This window comes from Zalophus californianus, chromosome 7 (genome assembly GCF_009762305.2).
Source record: "Zalophus californianus isolate mZalCal1 chromosome 7, mZalCal1.pri.v2, whole genome shotgun sequence".
NCBI classification, from domain to species: Eukaryota; Metazoa; Chordata; class Mammalia; order Carnivora; family Otariidae; genus Zalophus; species Zalophus californianus.
In genome coordinates, this window is record NC_045601.1 from 124,679,462 (window position 1) to 124,691,804 (window position 12,343).

Below are 12,343 nucleotides of genomic sequence, written 5' to 3' on the forward strand. Positions count from 1 at the left end.
ATTATGACCTGAGCCGAAGGCAGTCGCTTAACCAACTGAGCCACCCAGGCGCCCCATATCTAACTTTTGACTCCCTCTCCAAACTTAATTACTAATAGCTTACTGTTGACTAGAAGCCTTACTGAGAACATAAACAATAAATTAACACATTTTGTGTATGTGTATTATATACTGTATTCTTACAATAAAGGAAACTAGGGAAAAAACGTTAAAATAATGAAGGAAAATACATTTACAGTACTGTACTGTAAAAAATCCACAGATAAGTGGACCCGCAGACTTCAAACCCTGTATTATTCAACGGTACATGCAAATATATTGGATCTATATTGGTGAAAGGAGAGAACTCTCCAACTCTGAAGCTCCTGGGTATGTTTGTTCTTCGGTACGCGTGCTAACCTGAAATCACCTAACATCACCCCATTACAGGTGGGAGTGGCAGGGAAGATGGTGCTGAGAACTGTACCTGTTGAAGACACCGGTAGTAAATCAGAGGCCTCCCCTCCTGCCAAGCCTAAACTTGACCTCACAGTCCTTTCCAGCCCAGGGCTCCAGGCATCCGCCACAAATGGATGGGTGTTGGTGTATACAAGGCAGCCGGGGAACTGGATCCAGCAGCCACAGCGGAAAACATCAGTGGCCCCCAAGAAGGGTATGTGATCCATCCCCCAAGCGAGGACTTGAATCCCTGGCATTCTGGGAAGGGCTCAGAGCCAGACTGCCTCCTGTCTTCTCCCTTTGGCTGGTTGGAATTTGGTGGAGCACGTGCACATATTAACAATGGCAACTACGTGGACTGTGTTCAAGTGTACGGTGGAAGTGTACAAATGAAGTGTACAAATGAAGGCGTACTTTAAAAACAGAACACAATGTCATATGTCAATTATATCTCAAGAAAGCTGGGGAAAAAAACACAGAACAGTCACACCGTCTGACTAAAGCTCTGTCACATATGTTCAAATAACAATTTTGGAAGAGAATTTGGAAATGGTTGACATTTTTTATAAAGCCCATTCTTTTATTTTGTTTAAAGGGAAAAAACATATGTTTAGAAGTAAATTGGGATGTAAAAAATGTAAATCTTAGCTATTCAGGGACTTCAGATGTCTAAAATGAGGCATTTCTGTGTACCTCGGATTTTGCTATAATGTGAAAACTATTAATCCATAATTCAGTTGATGAAATAATATACATTAACAGAGAAAGGAGTAATCACTATAATTTTATATATAATTATCAATAATTATGTAATAATGTATATATTACATATACAATATTGAACACCTATAATGAATCAGGCACTACTCCAAGCACTTTATATTAATTATCTCACAAGAATCCTCTCTGAGGTAAGTTTTAGTATCTTAAACTTAGAGGCTAATTAGTAAACAATGCATAGAATTGAATAAGAAACTTTATTTTTATTTTTTTTAAAGATTTTATTTACTTATTTGACAGAGAGAGACACAGCGAGAGAGGGAACACAAACAGGGGGAGTGGGAGAGGGAGAAGCAGGCTTCCTGCCGAGCAGGGAGCCCAATGCGGGGCTCCATCCCAGGACCCGGGGATCATGACCTGAGCCCAGGGCAGACGCTCAACAACTGAGCCACCCAGGCGCCCCTGAATAAGGAACTTTAAAATGTGAAAGACTCGGGCGCCTGGGTGGCTCAGTTGGTTAAGCGACTGCCTTCGGCTCAGGTCGTGATCCTGGAGTCCCGGGATCGAGTCCCGCATCGGGCTCCCTGCTGAGCAGGGAGTCTGCTTCTCCCTCTGACCCTCCCCCATCTCATGTGCTCTCTCTCTCTCTCTCTCTCTCTCTCTCTCTCAAATAAATGAATAAAATCTTTAAAAAAAAAAAAATAAAATAAAATGTGAAAGACTCTCAAAAAATACAACGCGGAAAGAGAAAGGGAAGGGACAAGTATATTTGGCACATACATCTGTAGAAAGTCGAAACTTGCAAAGCTAAACATTATACTATTTAGAGATACATATGTGGCAAAATTATAATGAAAGTGGAATAATAATTGTTTAAAATTTCAGATGAATGACTCTCTAGGAGGGGAGGCAAAGAGTTGTATTTGGGAAGGGCCATGCAGAGGGCGTCAAAGGTAGTGGTAAAATTTTATTAAGCAGGTGACAGATACAGAATGTCTATTTGTATACCATATAATTTTGTATGTGTAAAACAATTCATCATTTGTAAAAATTTTAAACCGCTTTCTTGAGATACAATTCATGTCCTGTATAATTCATTCATTTAAAGTGTATAATTTAATGGTTTTTAGTCTATGCACAGATGTGTGTAACTGGCACGAGTCAATTTTGGATCCTTTTCATCACATCAAAAAGAAACTCCCTGTAGCTGCTAGGCTCCCACCTGACTACCCTGGCCCTAGGCATCCATTCATCCATCCCTCTAGATTTGTCTTTTCTGGACAGTTCATACAAATGGAATCCTATAATATTTAGACTCTTGCGACTGGCTTCTTTCCCTCAGCATAATGTTCTCCAGGTTCGTCCAAGTTGCAGCAGGGTGGGTACTTCATTCCTTCCTATATCTGGCACAATAAAAATTTGTCTTGACTGCTGGTGCTTGGAGAAAAATAACTTAATTAGAAGGAAATGAGAACGATGAAGATTTCTCTGCCGATTCTAACGGCTCTTAAACTACTTCCGGCATCTGTAGAAGTGGATGGCACTGGTTCTCGTTCCACAATATGACTTCCTTTTTTTCCAAATCTGTGGAATACTAAACTGTGGGGTGAATGTTTGATTCCTCCAGTGAATGCGAATGAGGCAGAGAGTGGAAGAAGAGTTATTTTATGAGGAAAAGCAGACAAGAACTGCTGGAAGAGGTACAGCAGGAGGGGCGGGGAGGGAAGGAAAGGGAAGGGGCTGGGAGGGAAGTGTAGTGGCGGGAACTGCTCCACGTAGAAGGAACAGAGCTCTGAGCAGAGGAAGGCAGAATAAAAGGTGGGAGGACAGTTGGGACAGAGGGAAGGGAGATGGCGATGAGGTAAGAACTTTGGGAGAGAGAAATCCCCAAGTTCTCCCACAGCTGGAAGCGTTGCCCTGGGGCTGGGGAGCAGGGCGTGGCTAAATCCCAGGAAGGAATGGGTATACAGGTGGCGGTCAGTGTGCTTCCGCACATCCGTCCACAGCACCAAGTGTGGAACTTACCTGTATTTGGCCTCCATGTGCATTGGAAGTATTCATTTATCCAATCAACAAGCTCTTAATTAAGCTTCTACTGTTTGCCAGACACTGTGCTAAGCCCCGGAGAAACGATCTCTCTGCCCCAGCTTTGAGGGACTTGCCAGGTCATGGGAACAATATTTGTTATTTCTTTTCCATTTCCCCACAGTTCCTAGAAGAGTGTTCTTCGTAGAATGGGCAGTTTTGCAATTATTGTTAGTAATCGAAGAAAGGAAACTTTTCACATTCAGAGTTTTTATGAAAATGCAGTATGTTAGAGGTAGAAGTATGTATCTTTGGCTTTAAAGTTAAACAAAATGAAAAAAACTAATTTTATAATACTAAATGTTCACATTGATGTCAATTGGAATTGTTTTTTCTCATAGAGTATCTGCACTTAGGAACTTGAGAAAGGTGGGGGGAATATATAATAAGCGGCACATGCTTTATCGTTTCCCTGCATCTCACAATACTGTGATGATTAACATATACATGGATTTATGGATCTGAAAATTTTTCAGTGACCCATCTGTTTACATTTAAAATGTGGCTTTCATCTCCTTTATTGCTCTTGAATTCGGTCATATCCCTGAGTAGCCACGGAAGCATTGCATGGAGGCTGGGCTTCTCTCCTTGAAGATGTTGTTTATTAGAAAAGAAAAAGAAAGTTGCCTTGCATCAACTAACGACCATCATGCTTTCACTAGAGAGTGTTATTATTTAGTGTTTTTGTGAAGATTTGCTCTCTTCACAGCATCCCAGCCCTGTCTGGATGCAGCGCATGGTCCCATTTCTATACCAGTGACGGCACTGAGGACTTTCAGTCTGATGCTTGGTGTGGACTAAGTCCTGGGAACGTATTGGAATTGTTGGAAGTAATGTCCCTTTTTGGTAATGCACATGCCTGTGAAAATTAGCTGTAGTGTGATTCTAGACTCAATTCATTACACTCTTTTTCCCAGCTGTGGCCTGCAATTTGTATTTCTAATATTAGAAACTAAAAATGCTGGTAAAGCCACAGAAAGAAAAATCCTTTGGTTTGTGAGAGCTTCAAACTTCATTTCAGCCTTATTCCTTAATCACCCTGGAGGAAGGGGATCTAATGTAAAATGGAAATATCAGGACCTGGAGCCAATCTGTGAGAGGCTAAGTAGTAAAGGTCTGGAGCCAAGAACCATGTCTTCGCATTGCTTCTGCAACCCTCGTGCAAAACGATACCAATTCCTAACACGATGTTGAAATGATGCGTTTTATTTTTAATATTAAATCTTAAATTTAAAGCCTTATTAAATCCCTTATTCACAAGTGGAACCAGTAAAATGCCAAGTTCTTTCAAAATTTCAGATTTCCTAATCTTCCTGTCCTCTGCTCTTCTGAGGAGGCAGCCCGCGCTTTGAAAAGGAGGCGGTCCTTGAAGAGAGCAATGTCCGGTAGAAGCAGGAAGTGAGTCACGTCTGTAGTTTTAAATCTCAACACTCACATTAGAGAAAATAAAAACAAACAGGTGAAATTGATGGTATTACTATGAATTTATTTAACCTCATATATCTAAGATATTATTTTAATGTGTAAGCAATATAAAATTATTAATGAAATATTTCACCTTTTTGTATTAGATCTTTGAAATTCACTCTATTTTGCACTTTCAGCGCATCATAACTTGGACCAGCCACGTTCTAGGTGCTGAGCACTCACATGTGTTGAGAGGCTGTCACATTGGAAATGCAGCACTCAGGGTTCCTCTTGACCTTGGGGAGGTGACTCCTCTTGACCTTGGGGAAGTGAAGTGCCTGAAAACATCCCCTTCCCTTCCAGAGGCATCACCCCTTCCCCACCAACCTCTTCCCCTCAGCCCAAGGTGAGAAGAGACGGTGCCCCAAGAGGAAGTTTCCTAAAGTAGACCATGGCTTCCCAACAAACTGCGTCTTGGGGTGGGTCCATTCCCCCTTCCCAGAGGTCAGACAGCAATAGAAGGAAGATGGAGCCCCCAAAGGAGGGAACTCCATGTCTTTAGATCTGTCCACAGCCTTGACCTCCAGAGTTTAGATTCGGAGGGAGAAAAGGCAAACTTATTTCGCCGTCTGGCCCTGGGCCCTCGCAGTCAGACTCTGGTCGCCCACTTCCTCTTGCAGTGTGGGGAGCTGTGTGAGCTTAAGCACCATTCACATACATACACGTCTGCATGTATTTCTGTTTAACTTGAGAGATGCAACTTTCAATAAAGGAAGAAGGAAATCAGCACCTATAGGTTGCCTACTGTTTGCCAAGTAACCTGTAATTAATAGATCATTGAATCTTGACATAGTGTCTGTGATTGGTGTATGTACTAGTTAGCTATTGTGTAACAAACCACCCCAGTACTTACCTAGCTCATGACTGAGCTGGTCAGCAGTTTAGGCTGGGTTCCGCAGGACCAGTCTGGTCTCTGCTGGGCTCCTTCATGCGTGTGTGGTTAGCTGCTCGTTGACTAGGGGGCTCTGCTTCTGGGGGCGAGCTGGCTGTCAAGTGGGCACCTTGGCTCTCTTCCTCATTGTATCTCATCCTCCAGCGGGCTCACATGGGCTTGGAGACAGCTGTATTCTGAAAGAAAAAGCAGAAGCATCTAAGACCTTTTGGGCCCACGCCCCAAACTGGCACAGTCATCATACCCACTGCGTTGTTATTGGCCAGAGCGAGTAAGACCAGAGGAAGACAGTCAGCCTCTGAATGGGAGCAGCGGTAAAATCACATTGCAGAGGAGGGCGTGGGCCACAAGGAGGAATGAAGAATCGCTGGTGTTTTTGCAGTCAGTATTAGGCCTTTTCCTGCAAGAGGTTTACGTAACTGTCATCCAAGTCAAGAAACTTGTCCAAAGCCCCACGGCAACTAAATGGCTGGGCTGGGACCCTGTCTCGACTCCACCTGACTAAAGCACTCCCCCGCCTCCACGAGGATCATGCTGCCCCTGCAGCTTCCCTCGTCATCAGAGGTTCTGCTAGTGAGGCTTCTGCAGTAGAAGCAGAATTCCTTTGAGATCGGCATCCATCTCGTACCCTTCACCCTGGGAATAATCCCCTTCAGAGAACACTGAGTATCTTGGAAACACTTGAAATAATTTAGGGAAATGGCTAAGGGCTGTTTAGGAAATCAAGTCTTCAGCAATGTAGCTTTCCTTTCTAATCATAGGAGAAATTTGAAAACATGTATAATGCGCTCCACATGTTTGCAAATTCTTTTCATCCCTTTTTGGTATCTGTAGGCTATTAATGATTTTCTTTTTTTATTTTTAAAGATTTTACTTATTTAGTAGGGAGAGAGAGAGGAAGCACAAGCAGGGGGAGTGGCAGGCAGAGGGAGAAGCAGGCTCCTCGCTGAGCAGGCAGCCCGATGTGGGACTCGATCCCAGGACCCTGAGATCATGACCTGAGCCGAAGGCAGACGCTTAACCGACTGAGCCACCTAGGCGTCCCGGCTATTAATGATTTTCAACACAGACGAAATCAAACTGCTGTGCCCGAAGCAACCCCTTATTCTGAAAGCAAGTGACATAAAGATGGATCTGCTAAGAAGATATTTCCTCCTGTTGCAGTTTAGACAGATAGCTGAGTAATCCAAAGTAGCCCTTTGATTTTAACAGGGCAGAACTGTTTTCTAAAACCCTGGAGCACACATGGAAATCACTTACAGCTGATGCATCCCTGGCCCCAAATCTGTGGTCCTCACCCGGGGCTCCATATGAAATCACCTGGGGGGGGCTTTTGAAATTCCCAGAGCCCAAATTACGACAGATCAATTACATCCGAATCCCTGGAGCAGAGCCTGGGCATCAGGTAATAGCTCTTCAGGTGATCACAGTGTGTGGCCAAGGCTGAAAACCACTTCGTTAAACCAATTATCATTGGCTGAACTAGTTGCAAATAGTTGATCAAATAAAGTATGAAAACATTTGCTGCCGAGTGTAGCTTTTCAGTCATATCTGCCATCACCTGCTCACTAGCCTGTGCACAAACAAGCTTCTCCTACTGAGTTTGTTCCTGTCAACACAGTGCCCCAAGTATTGTGTATACAATGTGCAAGGAACCGTGCTAGGTGTCCTGGTGTTGGTACACATCTTAGGAAGGGAGGACTTCTCTGGAAAAACACTGCATCATAAAAAAATCAAAACCACGTGACTTACCAAACTGAAGCAAAAATGGAAAGACCCTAAGAGCTCACCCAAGGTTTAGGACGGTAATACTTTGGAATATAATCCATCTGATGATCCATGAGCAAACGGTAATACTTTGGAATATTAAAATCCATCTGATGATGCCATGAGCAAACGTGTTTTACATAAACACAAAACACAACAAAAGGCTGCTGTTATTCTGAGACACTGAGTTAGGATTTTTATGCAAATATGTAGTATTTAAATTTTCATTGACAGAGGCGCGCCTGGGTGGCTCAGGGATGTTAAGAGGCTGCCTTCTGCTCAGGTCCTGATCCCAGGGTCCTGGGATGGAGCCCAAGTGGGGTCAGGCTCCCTGCTCGGTGGGGGGAGTCTGCTTCTCCCTCTGCCCCTTCCCCCCAGCTCATGTGTGAGCACTTGCGCACGCTCTCTCTCTCTCAAATAAATCTTAAAATTTTTTAATTGACATATAAACTGCATCCTGAAATAGATGCAGAAACTCTTCATGTAAAGCTCAGTGAATTATTACAGATTGAATACATCTGTGTGACCAAGAGCTTGAACCAGCTTTCCTCAGTCTCCCTGACAATCACTTTCTCCTTCCCTCCGTCACAAAGGTAACTGATGTCCTAAATGGCTAACACTGTAGATTCAATAAAGATCTCTCCAGAAAGTCTCTTGTGCTGCCGCTTTGTAGTCAGCTCCTCCCCCACCTTATCCTTGGCAACCACTGATCGTTTTTCACCCCTATAATTTTTCCTTTACTAGAATGTCATGTAAATAGAATCATGTAATATGTAGCTTTTGGGGTCTGACTACCTTCACTTAGAGAAATGCATTTAAGATACATCCCTATCCTTGTGTGAATCAAGTTTGCTCCTTTTGTTGCCAAGGAGTATCCTACTGTATGGATGCATCATAGTGTACTTATTTGCTCACCAGTTAAAGAACACCTGGTTTATTTCCAGCTTCTGGCAGTTATGACTAAAGTGGCTATAAATATTCACACACAAGTTTTTAACATTAGTTTTCAATTTACTTCATTAAATACTAGGAGTGGAATATCTAGGTCATCTAATGTTTAACTTTACAAAAAACTGCTCAATTATTTTCCAAACACTGTACCATTTTGCATTTCCAGTTCTAGTCATTCCAGAGCCTCAAAAGTACTTGCTATTTGCAATTTTATTTTTATTTTAGCCATTTCTAATAGGTGTGTGGCATCCCACTGTGGCTTCTGCTTCATTTTGAAGGAGATTTTTGCTGAGGGAATGTGGAATCCTGTGTTCATATTGACATTTTCCCCTGCACTTTAAAGATATCATTTCATTGTTGATTTGTCTCTTGTTCTTGAATGATATATCATCCATCATTCATATTATTATCCCCTCTACATAGTGTGGTGTCCGTCCCTGGCTGCTTTCAAGATTTTCTTATCATGTTTGGATTTTTGCAGTTTGACTATGATGTGCTTAGGTTTAGTTTTATTTGTATTTTCTTTTGAGTTTTTTAAAAAACTTCTTGGGGGCTCCTGGGTGGCTCAGTTGGTTAAGCGACTGCCTTCAGCTCAGGTCATGATCCTGGAGTCCTGGGATCCAGTCCTGCATCAGGCTCCCTGCTCAGCGGGGAGTCTGCTTCTCCCTCTGACCCTCCCCCCTCTCATGTGCTCTCTCTCCATCTTTCATTCTCGCTCTCTCAAATAAATAAATAAATAAAATTTAGGAAAAAAAAGAATTAAAAAAATAATAAAAAACTTCTTGGACCTAAAAATTTAGGTTTTCTACCAAATGTTGGATTTTAAAATTTTGACAAGCTCAAAAGTTAATTCCTTTTCCTTTTGTCATCTTTCTAACTTTTTTTTTTATAATTTCCATTTCTCTGCTTAGTTTCCACATCTGTTCATTAATTATAAGACTATTTTCCTTTACCCTCAGGAACATATTTATAATGACTGATTTCAAATCCTTGTCTGCTAACTGCAACATCGTAGATATCTTAGGGATAGTTTCCACGGCCTGCTTTTTGTCTTGTATATAGAATACACTTTCCTGCTTCCTCACACATCTCATGATTTTTTAAAATTGCATACTAGACATTATCAGCGATAGTTATAGAGACCCTGAATTCTGTTTTACTCCTTTGAAGAGTGTTATTTTCCTAGCACAGAGTTAACTTGGCTAGACTCAAAACCTCACCTACAGTGGGCACAGCTGAAATCCTCTTTCAGGCTGGGCCCCCTAAAGGATGCTCTGCACATATGTAGTTTAAAGATCTAGCCCTTATTTAGGGGAACTTACATATGTATTTTGGAAATTACCCTTTCGTGGCTCTCTCCCTTCCAAAAGTTCTCCCCTAAGTTTCTACCTACTTTGCTAACCCCAAGTATGTCCTCTCTGACACCACCAGTAAGACTGTGGTTTTCCGCCTACATGGGCCATGCACAGATTGTGAAGTGCATTGAGGCAAAAAGACTCAAGCTTGCAAATACTTGCTGTTGCAATTCCCATCATTCAAGGGTAGACTTCCCTCCTCTTCTGCTTGTTTTATTGGAAATATATACACATACATCATGTGTATTATGTATAGGTACATATTTCTATATAACTATATATAATATTTTGTCCAGATTTTATCATTGTTATCTGTGAGAGTGTTAGTTCACAGGCTACTTCATCATTACTGGAAGCCAGACCTCAGTTTCATTTTTCCATTTGTTTTAAGATATATAAATGGAATTATATAGTTTGTAAACTTTTGCATCTGATTTCTTTCCTGCACCATTATGATGGTGATATTCACCATGCATTGTATAGAGCCATAGTTTGTTCATCTTTTAAAATATCATTTATTTTTTAAAATTGTGAAATTTACCACTTTAAGCATTTTTTTAAAATGTACTGTTCAGTAGTATTAAGTACACTCAAGGTTTGTGCAATCATCACCTCCACCCAACCGTAGAATTTTTTTTCATCTTGTAAAACTGAAACTCTGTACCCATTAAACAATAACTTCCCTTTCCCATTTCCCCTCAGCCCCTGGTGATCACAATTCTACTTTCTGTCTCTGTGAATTTGATGATTCTAGGTACCTCATATGAGTGGAATCATACAGTATTTGTTTTTTTCTGGCTACCTAATTTATTGTAGCACATGTCTGAAATTTCATCTCTTTTTAAGGCTGGATAATATTCCATTGTATGTATTACTGCATTTTTTCCAATTCATCCATTGATGGACACTTGGGTTTCTTCCCCTTTTTGGCTATTGAGAATAATGCTGCTATAAACAATGTGTGTAAGTATAGTGTCTTAGTGTCCTTGATTTCAATTCTTTTGGGTAAATGCCCAGAATTGGAATTACTAGATCATATGGTAATCATATTTTTAATTTTTTAAGGAATTGCCATATGCTTTTTTAAAAGTATGTTATTTATTTATTTTTCAGAGAGACAGAGAGAGAAAGAGAGGGAACACAAGCAGGGGGAGTAGCAGGCAGAGGGAGAAGCAAGTTCCCTGCTGAGCAAGAAGCCCGATGCAGGACTTGATCCCAGGATCCTGGGATTATGACCTGAGCCGAAAGCAGACACTTAACAACTGAGCCATTCAGGCGCCCTGCCATATGTTTTCCATAGTGGATGCATCTCTTTACATTCTCACCAGGAGTGCACAAGTGTTCCAATTTCTCCACATCCTAACTAACATATCTTTTATTTTTTGTTTGCTTGTTTGTTTGTTTTAAATAGTAGTCATCCTTTGGGTGTCGGGTGGTACCTCATTATGGTTTTGGTTTATATTTCCCTAATGATAAGTGATACTGAGTATCTTTTCATGTGCTTCTTGGTCATTTGTATATTTTCTTTGGAGAAACACCTATTCAAGTCCTTTGCCTATTTTTTAATCAAGTTTTTGGTATTGTTGAATTCTGGATATTAATACTTCACTATAAATTTGATTTGCAAATATTTTCTCCCATTCTGTGGGTTGCCTCTTTACTCTGTTAATCGTGTCCTTTGATGCACAAATTTTTTTCATTTTGATGAAGTCTAATTTGTTTATTTTTCTTTTGTTGCCTGTGGTATCATATCCAAGAAGTAAATGTGAAATCTAATATCATGAAGGTTTTCCCCTGTGTTTTCTTTGAAGAGTTTTATAGTTTCAGCTCTTAAATTTAGATGTTTGATCCATTTTGAGTTCAATATTGTATATGGTGTAATTTCTAATTTTAGTAATTTGAATCTTCTATCTTCCTAAATTAATCTAGCTAAAAATTTGTCAATTTTGTTGATCTTTTCAAATAGCCAACTTTTTGTTTCATTGATTTTCTATTCTCTTATTTATCTCTGCTCTGATCTTTATTTCCTTTCCTCTACTAGATTTGAGTTTAACATATTCTTCTTTTCCTAATTCCTTAAATTGTAATGTTAGGTTATTGATTTGAGAGCTTCGTTTTTGATATAAAAATGTAGAGGTATAAATTTCTCCCTTAGCACTGGTTTTGCTGGGTCCCCTAAGTTTTGGGGTGTGGTGTTTGTTTTCATGCATCTCTAAGTATTTTCTAATTTCCCTTGTGATTTTTTATTTGACCCATTTGTTGTTTAAGAGTTTGTTGTTTAGGGGTGCTTGGTTGGCTCAATTGGTTGAGGGTCTGACTCTAGGTTTCAGCTTAGGTTATGATCTCATAGGTCATGGGACTGAGCCCTGCATTGGGCTCCACATTCAGCACAGTCTGCTTGAGATTCCCTCTGTCCCTCCCCCTGTTTGTATGCGTTCTCTCTTTCTCCAATACATAAATAACTCGTTAAATAAAAAAGAGTGTGTAAATATCTACAAATTTGTTAACTTTCTAGTTTTTCTTCTGTATTAATTTCTAACTTTATCCTGTTGTGGTCAGAGAAGATATTATATATCATAGTTATCTGGTTAAATATATTAAGACTTATCTGTGTATTAACATTTGTGGCTTATCCTCCAGAATGTCCCAAATATACTTGAGAAGAATG

The 12,343-nt window shown here is 40.5% G+C and overlaps 1 protein-coding gene across 1 annotated transcript in view; it reads right to left on the minus strand.

The window, feature by feature from the left end:
• Positions 1–4,455: 4,455 nt before the first annotated feature.
• LYRM4 (LYR motif containing 4) overlaps positions 4,456–12,343 on the minus strand; it is a 264,832-nt gene continuing 256,944 nt past the window's right edge. Inside the window, exons 3-5 of the transcript XR_003521386.2 lie at positions 5,564–5,778; positions 4,802–4,970; positions 4,456–4,673 (exon numbers count right to left, since the gene is read on the minus strand). The gene's annotated coding sequence lies outside the window, so the exon portion shown is untranslated. The remainder of the gene's footprint in view (positions 4,674–4,801; positions 4,971–5,563; positions 5,779–12,343) is intronic.